The following is a 17,789-nucleotide window of genomic DNA, read 5'->3' on the forward strand; positions in this document are numbered from 1 at the left end:
CTAAGGTTAGAACTGACCATGCATTTTGCTTCCTTATTGCTAACCATATGTTCCATATGCTTCCCTTTTCTTCCTAAAAGAAATATATATATTTTTTTCCTTTTTAAAAACTTGAAGTGCTAAGTTCCCACAGACTTCTTTAGACTGGATTGCAGCCTGAGGTAAAAGGAAACTGGGCTTTGGCATTTTGAAGCAATTGCAGGTTAAGGTACAGTGCCAATGGGAATGATACCCTGATTTGAGTCAGATCTCAGGCACATTCCAAAGAGAGACATGTTCTCAAGCTTCCTCGTGTTCTCCTATCTTCACACATTAATGCTAAGTTTCATATTTTGCTGATTCAGTATTGTATAAAGTCCCCTCATTGCTGCCCATGTTTAAAGTGACATTGAGTAGGAACCTGGTAGTACCTGTGGCATCTTCTTCAAATGGAAATGTGACAGACTAACATGGTCATTCTTCCTCTTAAACAGTCTCTGTGGTAGGGCTTGCTGAGAAAGGACTCTTCAGGTAGTTGGAAGACAGGTGCACTGGGAGAGAGACTCCTTACCCTTGGGAAAATTCACAATGGTTTTCCTCATTCCTGGTGAAAATGACTAACCGAATCAGTTCATATCACTAGGAAAGGCCAGGGAGAAAAAGCTTTCTTTCAGAAAATAACGAGAGGAGAAAGCAAATATATTTAGGATAGCCGAAAGTGATATGCATAAATTTCTTTTTGTTATTATATTTAAGTATACATTTCCTAAAGTCCTAAAATTATATATTTGCTAGTTTGGACAGAGTGGTATAGAAGAGTGAAGTCAACTGGAATTTCCCTCAAGAGTTCACATCTTCAGCCTGAGAGGTCCTCCGTTTGTGCTGTGGGAGTACCTTTTTGAATGAAGGCTTGGGTGGGATAGGCATTATGCTGGCTTCAATTCTATTGGTCCCTGTAGAGTAAGCCTAGATCCATTCACTAGCGTTTTCTAGGACCTGAGGTGGAGTATTCTGATAGCGGGGCATGAATGAATACCACGAGCTGTTTCTATAATGACCCGCACTGTCATGCCACCCTTGGATTGTGAGGACAGTAGCCTTCTGACTTTGTGGCCTGTAACCTTGTCCTCCTTGCCTGTTTCCGAGAAATTACCTGGTGGGGCCCAACACTCGAGTTTGTCATGGCTGCTAATGTCACAGTTGCGAGCACAGTGTCTCTTATTAGCACCCGAAAGGCTGGGAACAGAGGCAGAGGGGCAAGAGGAAGCAGCAGATTTGTCACCTGGGCTGTTCAAGGACAGATACCACTGAGCTGCATCGAGAGCAGGTCAAATAGTTGTTCTTCATATGGGACACTTGTCCAAATGAATCAATACTCTTTTTCAGTCTCCACACCAGAGATGAACCAGGGTATCTTTCCAAGATCATCATCGTATTTCTGCTCACTAGCGAAGTGCTTGATATTAGCCCCGAGTTCAACCAGCTGTTCCTCTGCCATTCATACAGCCACATGTATCTTCTTCAAAACATCTGTTTTCCTCTACCAGCTGAGCAAAGTTTCCATTGCTTCTGGTTTCACTTTGTCCCTTTCAGCAAGCAAGGCCACTTGATCCATTAAACAGCTTTGCAACTCAGCAAAATACTTGTTTCTTTTTCTTAATAGATACATCCCTCTCTTCCTCTTCTTTAACTATGATTTGGTGTTGTGTAAGAGACACAGTACAGCATTGGAGGTTTTTCACAGATTCCTCAATATTTGAACCTAGCTTTTTATTGGTAGAAGACAGTGGGACATTCTCCATTCTTAGATTTGAACCTGGTCTCCTGTGGTGGCTCTTGAGAGAGATTTGTCAACATTCCAGGATTTCTGGGCATTTGGAATAGAGGGCATAGTCAAAGATTTGGGCTCCAAGTCAGTCACCACACTCCAGCGGTGATCCAGTCCTATCCATTGTATCTGGTGTGGCAAATTCAGGATCTTGCAATTCTCTGGCATCTATTAAAAGTGTCTCCAAACCTTCACGGAGTGAGTCCACAGATTCAACCTCATTGATGGCACCATTAACATGGTAACCATTAATCCCACTTTGCTCTGTAGAAGCAGGTTGCTCCTCTTTAACAGATACTGACTTACTGGAGTCTGGGGCACTGTTATTTGCTTCTGGTATAGATTTTGGTTTGCTTTTCTTCTTTTTGTTCTTTTTCTTGCCTGCTACTATCTATTCTTTGAGTGTATCACTGGCACTGCCTTCTATAAATGCTTGTGCTGTCATGTCCACACAGTTGTTAAAGTGCTGCGAAACCACAATGATTTTATTGTTGCTCTTATTAGGAACTATTGCATGAACTGCATTTATCTTCTCCTTTGGGCTCTCAAAAGTTCCTTCATGAGTTAATACAGTATTGGACTGAAAATCAAAAATTAATCCTGAGAAATCCTTCAGGCTTAATTCCTAGATATTGCAGTTTTCTCAATGTCAAAGAAAATATACAGAAGAAGTTTTGGGAATCTTGCTAATTTAAAAGTGGGCAATAGAAGTCTGTAGTTAGAAATCACAAATGCAAAGTCCTGATTGTTTAGAATTTGTTCACTAGCTGTCAATTTCTTTTCCTTTTCTGGCATTAACTTCTTGCCATGATGTATCACTGCAGACAGTCACATCTTCTTCCAGGGAGACTCTACCCCGGGATCCCTGCAGTCGCCCCGTTCCCCAGTTCTGGCTCTACATGCCAGATGCTCTGGGTCTGGGATCAGCAAAAATGTTTTAAGAGCTATCCTCTCTCTATAAGAAATTCATTTCTGGCATTCTAGGAGAGGAAAAATTGGTACAGAGCTTTATTCCAGGAAAAAGGTGAAAAAAAGCAGGGATAGCCATTTCTTTGGGGGGCAAAAATGATGTTGTCCTTAAAGAAACATACTGAGCTTGTTTTGTCCAAAATAAAGCTTGTGAATGTGTGGATATTAGGTCAATGTGTGCCAATCAACAAATTACTGCTTATTATTGCTGGATTGAAGTGCTTATTTATTATTCTTTATCAGCAAAACGTGTAAGTCAGATATTGGGGTAAGATCCTGGTGACCAGAGAAGCAGTGGTGAACTGATCAATGACCTCCTCTGTCTCCTTCCTCCATGTAAAACAGCCAAGAATAGTTTTCAACCCTTTCCTAGTACTTTCTCAGTTTCTCTCTGTGTTCTTTGACTTCCAAAACCACTATGGCTAATTTTGGTTAGCTAGTAGATAGCTCCACCCTATGATGCAAAACAAATTTTATTGACAGTCTCAGAAGTGTCAGAGTTCAATAACATATCTCGAAAACCTGGATGATGGCTATTGCCAAGTGTTTGGGTCACTAAGGTTCTACAGATTACAAAAACAAACTTTTCTGGACTCCATGTACGAAAAAAACGACAACATTATTGATTAGATTCTGTTTATTTTGATTGCTGCTGATTATTTGGATTGCAACATTGAATGATAGTTCAAAGTTAGTTTAGATGTTAGTGGATAAAAGTGCATTGAATGTTGCTGTGCAGGCAAAGAGGCAAGAAGCCACTTGTGTGGCACCATGCCCCAGTCTGTCTCCTTCAATCTCTGATTATTTTCATGGTTTTGAATCTCCAAGACTTAGTTTCTCATCCCTAAATGAGAATATTGCCTCCCATAAAGAAAGTTGAAAAATTTAAAGAAATGAGACAGTAAAAATTGGCAGGAGCCTTTTTTTCTTCGGGTTACTATTGATGTGGTAAATCACTGACCACAAGCAAGTTGGGTAGGAAGTGATTTATTTACCTTCTACTTCCACATCATTGTTTATCATTAAAGGAAGTCTGGACATGAACTTGAACAGGGAAAGAAGAACCTGCAGGCAGGAGCTGATGCAAAGACTATAAAAGGGTTCTACTTACTGGCTTGCAACTCATGACTTTTTAGTCTGCCATCTTATAGAACCCAGCCAGTCCTGAGGTGACTCCCACAATTGCATGGGCCCTCCCCCTTGAACACCAGTAAAACACCACAAAGAATTGTCTCCTTATAGCCAAGTCTGCTGGAGACCTTTTCTCAATTGAGGGTCCCTCCTATCAGATGATCACAGCTTGTGTCAAGGTGACAAAAAGTACATAGCTTACCATTTGAGCAATAAAAATAAAATGTGATGTAAGTTAGTATTAAGAAAACAGTTTTCCCACACCCGCTTGTTTCTTAGGGCCATTTGCTTGATAAACCTTTTCCCAACCCTTTACTCTGAGTAGGTGTCTGTCTTTGTGGTTGAGGTGTGTTTCTTTTTATTTAAGAAAGCTAGAGTGAAGGGAATTTGTAATCTTCCTTATATACATCCTTTAGATACAAAGGTACCATTGCTGAAAGAAAATTTCTTTATACTTCACTCACTCACTATAAACATTGAGACATTATAATATATATTATGATGTCTGTTTTTGCTATGAAACTTCATTCCATGCTCAGCTATATAATTACAAGTCTCTAAAACTACAGAAAATTATCAAAATCTTCACACACACTTGGAAAGCACAAAAATGAACAATATTTGTTAAATTTCAGTTGGACTAGGGTAATAAGAAAGACTTACAGATCTCTGAGTTTTGTGGAGAAGTTGGCACATTTCTCTCTCAAACCTTATATATTATTGCTAAAATGAAGTGATGTTTTAATAAATGAATTCCTAGTTGTCTCAAAGGACGTGTGTAATGGAGAATTATAACAAGAAACCATGTATCATTAAAAGAAGATCATGAACCATTATATCATGACATTTATATTCAGTTTAGCATGCCAGAAACTTCAAGACCAGTGTGAGATGATGGGTACATTGTAGTTGTGGTAGGACATCTTGCAAAGATCACTGGTACCCTTGATCCTTCCCACTGAGGATGAGAGAAATGGGTATTGAGTCCACACTTGTAGTGTGTCTGCTGCCTTTGGATATGCAGCTTCCTTTCTTGGTGCTGTGACTTTTATAATGAACACAGATTTTTTTCTTCTTCAGTCTCTCAGAGTGTCTGAAAGCAGGTGTAAATTGCCATACCTTAATAAAAAGTATTTCTGAACAATGTATTTCTTATGATCATATGTTAGGATTGGGAAACAAGTTTGTTCCACTTTTGTCAATTTTCCTAATTTTTCAACATTCATCCCTCTAACCACCTATCTAATAACTCACTATTCATCATAAACCCTTGTGACAATTACAAGTACATTGGTTCTCAGGTTTATGAGTAAGACATAATAATCTTCTTTGACATCATTACCCTGTAAAAATGGACTTATTTAAAAGAGAACCTGACACATGCAGAATTGTTTCTATTCCTGAATACCATTTTACAGAAATCTCTGGTTCACACTAAGGACATCAATATGAGCCCAATGGCCAATCGACTTGCATCTCTTCTTCCTCCTTACTAGCTCTGCTTCATCCTCTCTAAAGAAGATCAGACTTTCTAGACAAAGCTGTGATGTATTCTGCAATCCCCTTTAGGTATTCACACACTACCATCCTTGTCATGGACAAGGTGTACTTCCTCTTCTCTCACATAACATATTCTCAAAAGACACATGAAATACCTGTCAAACATTTTATCATCTCTGGAGTACCTGAACAAATGTAGTGATACTTTCTTTTTAAAAACTTTCTATTATATATAACAGTTTCATTATCCCTTGTGTTTTTCAATTAAAAAAATCTTTCTTCATTTTACATACCAATCCCAGTTCCTACTCCCTCCTCCCATTCCTTCCACCTAATATCTCACCCCACCTCCCATCCACTCTTCAGAGAGGGTAAGGCACATTGCTTTGGGGAAGGTCCAAGGCCCACCCTACTGTATTTAGGCTGAGCAAGATATCTATCCAAAGAGAATAGGTTCAAAAATTGCTAGTAAAGTAGTAGGGATAAATCCTAGTGCCCCTGCAAGTGGTCCCACAGTCTGTCCCAGTCATACAAATGTCACCCACATTAGGAAGGACTAGTTTGGACCTATGTGTTCTTTCCCTGTCTGACTGGAGTTGGTTAATTCCCATTAGCTCAGGTAAACTGTTCCAGTGGGTGTACCCATCAAGGTCTTGATCTCTTTGCTCATATTATCACTCCTCCCACTCTTCAACTGGACATTAGGAGCTCAGTCCAGTTCTCTGATGTATGTCTTTGCCTCTGTTTCCATCAGCTGCTGAATGAAGGTTATTTGGTGATATTTAATATATTCATCAGTCTTACTACAGGGCAAGGCCAGTTTGGGTAGCCATTCCTCTTTTGCTTAGGGTCTTAGCTGGGGTCAACCTTGTGGATTCCTGGGAATTTCTCTAGTGTCAGATTTATTGATAGCCCCATAATGGCTCCCTTAATATATCTATCCTCACTCTCATCTCCGTCCTTCCTCTATGTTGACTATCCTGTTCCCTCAAGTTCTCCTCCCCCATCCTCTTCTCTCCTTGTGTTTATGTGTATTCATTCCTGAGTTAAAATAAGCATTACTGTAAAATAAGAGACATCAGAAAATAATTTGTGGTTATTTTCTAATTTATGTTCTCAATAATAAATACACATGTACCTTGTCTCAGACTTTCTCACAATTCAGGTAAGCAACGAAAGAAAATAGAGCCCAAACACATTGTGCTGGTTCCCATAACAGGAAGCATACAGAATGCAAGAGGGAGTGCTAAAGGAATACATCATTCACTGAAGTGCTTGCCACAGAAACTTTAAGATCTAAATTTGATCTTTTGTGTTTATCTAAAAGTCTAGGACTGTTGATGTGTGCTTATTAAAGCAATGCTAGAAATACATAAACCAGAAATCACAAGGATTGCTGGATACGCATGGTGGCCTGATAAGTGAATCCTATATTATACCCTGCCACAAAAAATTCTTGCTTGATTCTGAGTAACAAAACCCAAAATTCACCTCTCACTTTTATATATCTATGTACATGTACATGCTTTCACATGTATGTGCTAGATAATGAACATATACTAACATATCTATGTACATACATGTAAAAAAGAATATAAAGGGGAAGGTGATATTAAAACTCTTTGTTTAAGCATAACTTAGAATCACTGGAAGTATTTGTATTTGAAAGAGATAAACAATGTACAGGAGGACAAATCCCAGGCAGGAAAATACATGCAGGGTGAAGGTCAAGCCCTGCTTTGCTGTTACTGTCAACAAAGAATAAATTTTTTTTATTAAAAATTTCTGCCTCCTCCCCACCTCCCATTTACCTCCCCTCCCCATTCCACTCCCCCTTCCTCTCCTGTCCGAAGAGCAGTAAGGGTTTCTTGCCCTGTGGGAAGTCCAAGGTCCTCCCCCCTCCATCCAGGTCTAGGAAGGTGAGCATCCAAACAGGCTAGGCCCCCAAAACAGTATATGTAGTAGAATCAAAATCCAGTGCCATTGTCCTTGGCTTCTCAGCAGCCCTCATTGTCCGCCATGTTCAGGGAGTCCAGTTTTATCCCGTCTTTTTCAGTCCCAGTCCAGCTGGCCTTGGTGAGCTCCGATTAGATCAGCCCCACCATCTCGGTGGGGGGAGCACCCCTCTCAGTCCTGACTTCCTTGCTCATGTTCTCCCTCCTTTTGCTCCTCATCAGGACCTTGGGAGCTCAGTCCAGTGCTCCAATGTGGGGCTCTGTCTCTATCTCCATCCATCGCCAGATGAAGGTTCTATGGTGATATGCAAGATATTCATCAGTATGGCTATAGGATCTGGCCATTTCCGGCTCGCTCTCCTCAGCTGCCCAAGGAACTAGCTGGGGGCATCTCCCTGGATACCTGGGAACCCCTCTAGAGTCAAGTCTCTGCCAACCCTAAAATGGCTCCCTTAATTAAGATATATACTTCCCTGTTTTCATATCCACCCTTCCTATATCCCAACCATCCTATTCCCCCAAGCTCTCCCCATCCTCCCCTTCACACTTTTCTCTCCCCATCTCCCCTTACCCCCTTCCCACCCCACCCCCAAGTGCCCAATTTTTGCCCGGCAATCTTGTCTACTTCCAATATCCAGGAGGATAACTATATGTTTTTCTTTGGGTTCACCTTCTTATTTAGCTTCTCTAGGATCACGAATTATAGGTCCTTTATTTATGGCTAGAAATCAATTATGAGTGAGTACATCCCATGTTTATCTTTTTGGGTCTGGGTTACCTCACTCAGGATGGTGTTTTCTATTTCCATCCATTTGCATGCAAAATTCAAGATGTTATTGTTTTTTATCGCTGAGTAGTACTCTAATATGTATATATTTCATGGTTTCTTCATCCATTCTTCCACTGAAGGGCATCTAGGTTATTTTCAGGTTCTGGCTATTACAAATAATGCTGCTATAAACATAGTTGAACAAATGCTTTTGTAATATGATAGGGCATCTCTTGGGTATATTCCCAAGAATGGAATTGCTGGGTCCTGAGGTAGGTTGATCCCGAATTTCCTGAGAAACCGCCACACTGCTTTCCAAAGTGGTTGCACAAGTTTGCATTCCCACCAGCAATGGATGAGTGTACTCCTTACTCCACAACCTCTCCAGTAAAGGCTATCATTGGTGTTTTTGATTTTAGCCAATCTGACAGGTGTAAGATGGTATCTCAAAATTGTTTTGATTTGCATTTCCCTGATCGCTAAGGAGGTTGAGCATGTTCAAATGGCCAAAAGAAACAAAGAGTAAATTTTTAAACATGCTTTTGGCTTGTTGTTTATAATTAGAACTGAGCACGATTTTTCCTTTTCTATTGGTAACCACATTCTCTGTAAAACCCTATTCGTTCCCAAAAAGAATAACAGTCCCAGGAAGATACACATTTCTATTATTTCTAGATGCTAATTTCCCTACCTACTGCATTAGATGTCAGCAAATTTAAAGTGATGTTATTCATTATCCATTCCTGATTCTGTCTCAAAGAAAGTCACTTTGTATGGTATTGCTAAGTCTGTACCTTAGGACCTATGCAGAGGTATGTCTGCAAATATATTAGTGCACAGACAAACTTTCACACATGTTATGAGATCTATATAGGGATGGTTATAGTACAAAATGTGATTCTTTGTAAAATTGGTTTTAAAATACTTTTTTAAGTTATGTCTTTTTTTCTAGTGAAACTGTGCTACAGATTTTACTCCACTATGCTCAGACCTCTTGGGGAGGCTACTTGTTTATTCCTGGCTATTCAGACCATGAAAGAAAAACACAGAAACTGTATTATTTAAAATCACTGCTTGGCCAATCACTTTAACATATTTCTGGCTAACTCTCATGTCTTAAATTAAACCATTCCTATTAATCTGTGTATCACCACATGGCTGTGGCTTACCAGCAAGCTTCTGGTGCATCTGTCTCCAGCTACAGCTACATAGCTTCTCATTGACTCTGCCTAATCTCACTATGTATATCTCTTGTGGCTTGGCTATACTCTGTTAAGCCATTGGCTGAAAGCAGCTTCTTTATTATTTAGACAATAAAAGCAAGGCATACACAGAAGGACTCTCTTAAAGGAGCTGCAGCAAGCTGCCAGCAAACAGCAGGAAACTGTATTGAACTCTGTATTTTTGTGTCTAGAATTTCTTTTCAAGCTCTCTCGGGTTTTACATGGATTAAGTCCACCACAGTGCGTGCCAATTTGTTTTCAGGGGGCTGCTTGTTCGTCGTGATCACCCAGAACCAAAGTAACCACATAGAAACCATATTATATATTCTTTTTAGGCACCCATTGTTATTATATTATTATATTATGTATATTATTATATTATTATTATGTATCCCCATTATTCTCTCATGACCCTTGTAACCATTACACTGATATTTTTTAAAGTCACAACATGCAGATGATCAAAATAAACATCAAATAGAGTGATGAAAAAAACCAGGAGTGGGAGGGCATGAGCACAGAATCAATTCTGCCTTTATCACTTCTTTACCCCCAAATCTCACAATTTTGTGTATACAAGCCCAAACTGCAGAAATTGGCCATTTGGTCACATATGCCCTGATTGAGTAAGCAGAGCACTGAAATATCACTAGCAAACTTAACATCTGGTGTATGATGTTCTGCTAAGGTTACTTGGAACAGATACCATATTATTTAAATAACTGCTTGGCCCATTAATTCTAGCTCCTTATTGGCTAACTCTTATATTAATTTAACCCATTTCTATTAATCTGTATTTCACCATGTGGCAGTGGTTTGCTGGCAAAGTTTTGGTATGTCTGACTCTGGCCGTAGCTCCATGGTGTCTCCCTGACTTTACCCTACTTATTCTCAGCATTCAGCCTAGTTCTCCCTGCCTATCTAAGTTCTGCCTTGCTATAGATCCAAAGCAGTTTCTTTATTCATTAATGGTAATCACAGCACAAAGAGGGGACTCCATCAGCTGCTGGTAGGCTTGATGGCCAATTGCACCTGATGGATGGGATGAACACAGTCACCTCGACCAGTGAGCATGTCAAAGGTCTCTGGACATTAACTAAGAAGTTTGTTCATGCTCGAGCTTCTGCTTAATCCTTGTAAGCCAATTTCCAGCTAAGAAGGTGGCCGGCTGCCATACAGCTTTGAGCAGACTCTATCAATCAAAGTAAATCTGTAGTTGTGTTGCCCACTGAGTGAGGACCTGTTCAAAGTAAGTAAGTTGGGAGCCACTCTGTAAAGAGGAGCTGCAGATTGCATTCCCGCCGCCCTACTCCCGGCTGCCTGGCTAGCTTATGCCCCGAAATAACAATACACAAACTGCATTCATTTAAACACTGCCTGGCCCATTAGTTCCAGCCCTTTACTCACATCTTGATTAACCCATATCTAATAATCTGTGTAACACCACGAGTGGTGTCTTACCGGGAAAGATTCAGCACGTCTGACCTGGTGGTTGGCTTCATGGCGACTGTCTCCCTGAGGAGAGGCATGGTGGTCTGGCTCAGAGAGCAGAGGCATGGCGATTTATTAACTTCCCTTCCCAGCATTCTGTTCTGTCTACTCTGCCCACCTAAGGGCTGGCCAATCAAATGGACCAGGCAGTTTCTGTATTAACCAATGAAATCGACTCAAACAGAAGACTCTCCTACATCACCTTACAATGTGAGAAAGGATCCAATTAACTCTCTTTATAAGTCAAGTTCTCTCACGTTTGGGATAGTTGCTGTTAATCTCTCCCCCAAAATTAGTACAAGTTCTTTGCCAGGGTTTAGTCTTCTCATAATTTGTTAATTTTAACATTAGTAAAAAATATTATAATTTCTGCTAGGTCTATTCTTGCTAATTGAAGAAGTCTTAATTTTCCATTTATAATTAATTCAGAGACCTTTTGCACATAAGTTTTAAATTTTTTACTTGGTTTATATGGTAAAAAAAATACATTCAGAGATAATATTTGCCCTCTGCTTAAAATTCCTGTAGAGGAATATTTTGAGGGTAATATGACCAGAACGCTATTATGATTTTGATCCACACAATTCACAGATGTCTTCTGTAATTTGTCTTCAATTAAAGTCAATTTTATCTCAACTTTGGCTGATAATTACCTGGGACTATTTAAGTGCTTTTCACTAAGGTTTTGTTGAAATGAGCCAGTTGATTGAGTTTTATCCAAATGATGGGCCTAGCAATTTTGCATGTCATTAAGAGTCTGCAATTGATTTCTTCTAATTTACATCTTTTGAGGTCTAATTTTCTGTAAACATATTTTATAACCTAAATAATTGATAGAATCTCATCTTTGTATTTTTTCAGGAGCAATTTGTACTCCCCAATGAGGCAAAATTTTCTTTACTTCTTCAAACATTCTTTCTAAAATATCTACATTTGAATCAGAAAGCAATATGTCATCCATATAATGGTAAACTATAGATTAAGGTGGTGTGGGAAGTCCTTTTATATGTGTGTTGCTTTTATTGGTTAATAGAGAGTCTGGATTGTGTATATTATTGTGTTTTCTTCAAATTTTTTTGTCTGTGAAGTAGCTAAGTACAGAGAGACATTTCATTGTATGGGCTGCTTTGCATTGGTGTGGATCTTGGTTTATTGATACAAATTTAAGGTCAATTTTGTTTTATATACATTTCTGCTCTTGATTAAGGTATCATGTTTGTGCAGCTCATTTAGAAATTTAATGTATAATTAAGAAATACAGATTAATAGATAGTCATCTATAATAGTCAGGCTTGTAGTCATGTTAGATTTTCTAGATGTACAGAGATATATTTCAGGTGGATAGGCATTCTTCAAACCTTTCAAAGACTACAGAATATGGCATTTAAAATGTTTAATAACTTAGAACTTCTCATGACACTGAGACATATCTGCTCCTAGCAGCACCAATCTACTTCAAGATGATTATTGGCACCGAAGAGGCTACTTATGGAGTTTGTTCACCGTTTGGGCAACAGACTGCTCTGTCTTGGACTGCTTAATGTTATGCTGTATGAACAGGACATGCAGGATCCACAGAGAAATGACTGCTGAACTTCCCTAAAGGTGAGCTGGTCCTTTGGTGTTCCTGCTTCATCAAAGAGTCTGACAGACATTTTGCAAGACACAGAAGAATGCAACTGATGGACTTTGTCATTACAAGGCAAATTAGAACTTCAAATTTCCTGCTTCATAGAAAAGTCTGCTGGATACTATGGGCCTGTAGGCTAAAGATGGATGCTCCAATGATACAGAAGAACTTTGGCTGACTGTCCAGGCAGCAATATGTCTCTGTAAATTCTAGAGATTTGGAAGTTGCTTACAATGTACTTTTTTTGTTTGCATAGGTAATATTATATCCTTCTGGGGTCTTTGATGGAGTTGAAGAGAGATAGTTATAATTATACGTTTTCTTAGTTATGCTAAAAGAAAAAGTAGATATAAATATTGTAACTGTAATTTTATTTGATACTTATTTTGTATATTTAATTTTAATATCTTAAAATTAAAACCTTCCTTTTTATTTAAACAGAAAAGGGGAAATGGTGTGGAAAGTCCTTCTGTATATGTGTCACTTACATTGGTTAATAAATAAAAAAGCCTCTTTTGGCAAATGGCTTAACAGAATATAGCCAGGCTGGAAGAAATATATATGGGGAGAAAGTAAGTGGAGTCAAGGAGGTGCCATGGAGCTGCCAGAGGAGAAAGATGCAAGATGCCAGCCAGAACCTTGCTGGTAGGGTACAAGCCTAATGCCAAAATATTAAATAATAGAAATGAGTTAATTTAAGTGACAAAAGTGAGCCAGAAATATGCATAAACTAATAGGCCAAGCATTGATTTAATTAATATAGTTTCTGTGTGATTATTTTGGGTCTAAGTGGCCAGGCTATCAATTTCAACAGTATGAATCCTTTAAGCCAACTTCTCATTACTAGTCATTACTAGTCTAGAAAGTCTGTACCAATTTTTCCTTCCCCCTTCCTTCCTCCCTCCCTCCCTTCCTTCCTTCCTTTCTTCTCTCCCTCCCTCCCTCCCTCCCTCCCTCCCTCCCTCCCTCCCTCCCTCTCTCTCTCTCTCTCTCTCTCTCTCTCTCTCTCTCTCTCTCTTTCTTTCTTTCTTTCTTTGACACATGGTTTCTCTGTAACTTTGGAACCTGTCCTGGTACTAGCTCTTGTAGAACAGTTTGTCTTTGAACTCACAGAGATCTGCCTGTCTTTGCCTCCTAAGGGCTGGGATTAAAGGCGTGCACCACCACCACCTGGCCTTAAATCTGTATTATATCTAAAAGTTTCTTATTCTTGACTCTATTATCAAACTATTATTTAAGAATATAATATGAAGTATCAAACTAATAGCAGCTATGGCTAGGAATGTATACATCCCAGGAATGTATATGACCCAGGTAGATCATATACCTCTTTTAGAATTCCCCTATTGTGTGAAAGAAAAGGTGCTTAAGTTCCTGGATGGTGATATTGTCTGCCATTATCAGATAATTTACAGCCATTAAAATTCTGGTCAGATGAGAATTTTAAGGTGTAATAATAACGTGGGCCAGCAGGAGTCACCATTGTACTTTTAAAGCAGTCCGGAAACACTGGACCTCTGGTTTTATTCGTTCCTATCTTGCTAACCTGTGGATTTTCTGAACAGAATTCAAAAACCAAAATGAATGGCTTGCCCTGGAACTAGCTCTTGTAGATCATGTTGGCCTCAAACTCATAGAGATCTACCTGCCTCTGCCTCCTGAGTGCTGGGATTAAAGGCTTGTGCTACCACTGCCCAGCAAGTTTACAATTAAGTTTAACTAATAGTGTAGGCTAATATTTTGTGGTCTCTAAGACTCCAAAAAGTAAAAGTACAGGGAGTGCCTCTCAAAAAAAAGCAGCTTTCTGCTGAACCAGGTACAACGAATAACCATGGCAACCTGTGTAAACAAAGAGGAAGCAAGCAATGCTGATCTGTATCAGCAGCGTCACCAAAGCTGGCTGAATAACAAAGGAAACATTTCAGATTCAAGAATAAATGTTCTGCCCCACAATAGTGTCAGAATCTAGGAAGTGGACCTCGTAAATTTTGTGCATAGCTGAGAAACTGAGCAAGTGTTTTCACAGCTCTGGATATTGTGGTGCCTGTTTCCATGGCAGAATTGAGCTTAAATCTCTTCCAAACTGGGTTAGATAATTAGCTGGTTAATGATCTGGTATTCACATAAAATTCAGGACTGAAGGTAAACAGTTAGTAAACTGAGATTAGACTTGCATCAAAAGTTGGTGTGTATGTTGAAAACAAAGCACTAATCGCTATTTTGAGTCAGAGAAAGGAAGATTTTTGCTTCCCATAAGGGTTGGAAGGGGAAATGTAAGTTACTCTTAATCTCTTGAAGGACTATAATATAACAAGGACAGACATCTGCAATACCACTGTAATTTGTCATAAATCTTTAAAGGATTTAGATCTAGCAAGATCAGATACCTGCAATTTTGCTCTGTTAAATTCTTTCTGTCATCTCTTCACAAGGACATTCCATCTGGCCAATTTGTCCTGTCAGTTGGATTATTGATAGTGAACAGGCTTCAAAGTTTTTCATCATAAAATGGGACAAAAACTGGAGAGCTTGTTTTATATGCCAGAAAAGATATTGTAGGAAGAAGTCATCCTTGTAATAGTACACAGACATAACAGTGCCCAGAAGCTGAGAAATACACCACCAGGATTTGTAGGACAATTCCCAAGTTGCTGTAAAGAGAAACCATGGGATACACAAGAGAATCACAGATAGAAGCAGCCAGTTATTTATAGGCAGTATTTTTCGTAAGTCTTGCTTATAAATTTAATATCTATCAGATATGATTTTCTGTGATGGGTAGCATTAAAAAATGCCAGCTGTCATTACTGCATATCTTTGTAGACTCCATCAATTCACTCTCTGCCCTATTGACCCACTAGGAAAAGTTTTGCTTCTTGTTCCCTTAACTTTATGTTCTTTTGGCATAGAAGTTTTGGTTCCAGGGAAGAGCGCATTCTTGCCAGGAGCCACAACAAGCACTCCATGGAACTGGAAGCTCAGAGTTCCCTCTGGCCACTTTGGAAGCCCTTAAGGTAAAATGCAAAGAGAAGAATAATAATGTTAGGAGGGGGTGATAGATCCAGATTATCATGGGGAAATTACCAGAATTGTAAGGTGCTGTGGATATTACTGGGCAAAAAAAATCAGCAATCTTGATCAGCTGTGATCCCCAGAAGCTACAGTGACAAAAAGCCTGACAAGACAAGACCATAAGTGAAATTGTGATCTGAATATTCTCAGGGTAACTAACTACTTAATGATTGGATTTAAGCCCAACTCAACAGGCTAGAACCCAATCTTTGAACTGCTATTAGGGCCAAGAAGCTGTAGATAGATAGATTATAGATTCTAGGAGAGGGCCCACTATTATTGTTTTAGGGAAATAAAGCACTTAACTGATACCTAATGAGAAATGTTGGTTGATATGGGATTCCCCTCTCTATGCTATGAATATATTTTATTACCTTTGGTTAATAGAGAAACTACTTTGGCCTATGGAAGAGCAGAATACAGCCAGCGGGAAAACTAAATTGAATGCAGGGAGAACGAAGGTGGAGTCAGACAGATGTCCAAGAAGCAAGAAGTGAGGTAACAAATCACAAATCTCATGGTAAAATATAAAATAATAGAAATGGTTAATCTAAGATATAAGAGCTAGATAGAAATATGCCTGAGCAATTTGTCAAACAATTTTGCTATTAATATAGTTTTGTGTGATTATCTGGGTCTGCGTGGCTGGGAGGGAAGCAAAAGTGTAGTTTCCATTTACAGTTGGTTTAATTTTGTTGAACATTAAATGAAAATTAAACAGTAATTCTTAACTATCTTCTCATCCTGGGGCCCTTCACAAATGTCCCTCTTAGGGTCTTCTTTTTTTTACCTAGTTTCTCTGCAGTTGTGAATTGTAGACTAGTTACCTTTTGCTTTGTATCTATTATTCACTTGTGAGTAAATACATACTATATTTGCCTTTCTGGGTATGAGTTACCTCACTTAGGATGATCTTTTTGTAGTTCTATCCATTTGCCTACAAATTTCATGATGTCATTGATTTTTACCACTGAGTAATGCTCCATTGTGTAAACATACCACATTTTCTTTATCCATTCTTCAGTTGTGGGACATCTAGGTTGCTTCCAGATTCAGGATATTACAAATAATTCTATGAACATAGTTTAGCAAAAGCCGTGTGGTATAATTGAGCACTTTTAGGTATATGCTCAAAGGGTGTATTGCTGTATCTTGAGGAAGGTTGATTCTCAGTTTTCTGATAAACCTTCCCACTGATTTCCAAAGTGGCTGAACAAGTTTGCACTACCACCAGCAGTGCAACAAAAAAAGACAAGGCCAGATCGTAAGTCCATCAAAAGAGGAGCATATGAACTTTGTATGAGCACAGCAGTAGAAGGACAGCACTGGGTCACACATCTGGAATCAGACATACCTGGCTAGGCATAGTTGCTGCATCATTCATTGCCTCTGACATATTAGAACTTACTTTTTCATCCTCATATATCTACATCATATAATCTACATCAGGTCAGCTTATGTGAACAAAGAGGCCTCAAACCCATATTGCAGCAGAGACAAGAGGTCACCTCTCATGTCCCTGTGCTTCACTTACTGAACTTGCATTTTCTGCTCAAAATATTTCAAAATTCACCTATTCATTTATAACTAACCATAGAATGCTATTGGGATGTTATTTTTATTATAATAAAGGCATCAACTACCCATCTTATAGAGCTCTAAATAAGTAAATTGTAGTAAAGAATGAATTTCTTTGGGGCATGGATGAAATTTTGTAGCTCCTTTTCTGAAAATAGATGTGTATAGTGTTTGGTTGTTGATCTTATTTCTTTGCTTGCTTGCATGCTGTTTTTCTTCAAAAAATGGAAAGCGTACGTAAAGTGTATTGGGTATAAAAGCAGACAAAAATGCACAGAAACCTACTCTACACACTCAGAAGAGTTTACCTATCAGTGAGGGTGCCAAGACATCTGCAGAACATAAACCTGTTTGTTCCACTTGGACTGTGAGTGACCAAAGAAGGACCACTTAACAGCTAATTTACAACAAGAGTTCCCATGCTGGGCTCACTTTCTGTAGAAAAGGAATGTGCTACCATATGTACATAACAAGAACAAATGGCTGGATGCCTGTTTAAGTCACTGTAGGAAGATTTATTCTGCCTTAAGATATCAAAAATTAGACTTATCCATATACTCATCACAAAAAAAGTATAAATTGAACAGGAACAACCTTTTTTTTTTAGGTGAAAAATGATGCTGCCTTTAAAGATTCATACTGAGCACATTTTGTCCAAGGTAAA

General features: G+C 38.9%; 1 pseudogene; it reads right to left on the bottom strand.

Annotated features, from left to right (window-relative positions):
• Window positions 1-819: 819 nt before the first annotated feature.
• On the bottom strand, window positions 820-16,943 carry LOC119806263 (annotated as a pseudogene).
• Window positions 16,944-17,789: the final 846 nt, after the last annotated feature.

The sequence above is a fragment of the Arvicola amphibius genome, chromosome 1, assembly GCF_903992535.2.
Source record: "Arvicola amphibius chromosome 1, mArvAmp1.2, whole genome shotgun sequence".
Classification (NCBI taxonomy): domain Eukaryota; kingdom Metazoa; phylum Chordata; class Mammalia; order Rodentia; family Cricetidae; genus Arvicola; species Arvicola amphibius.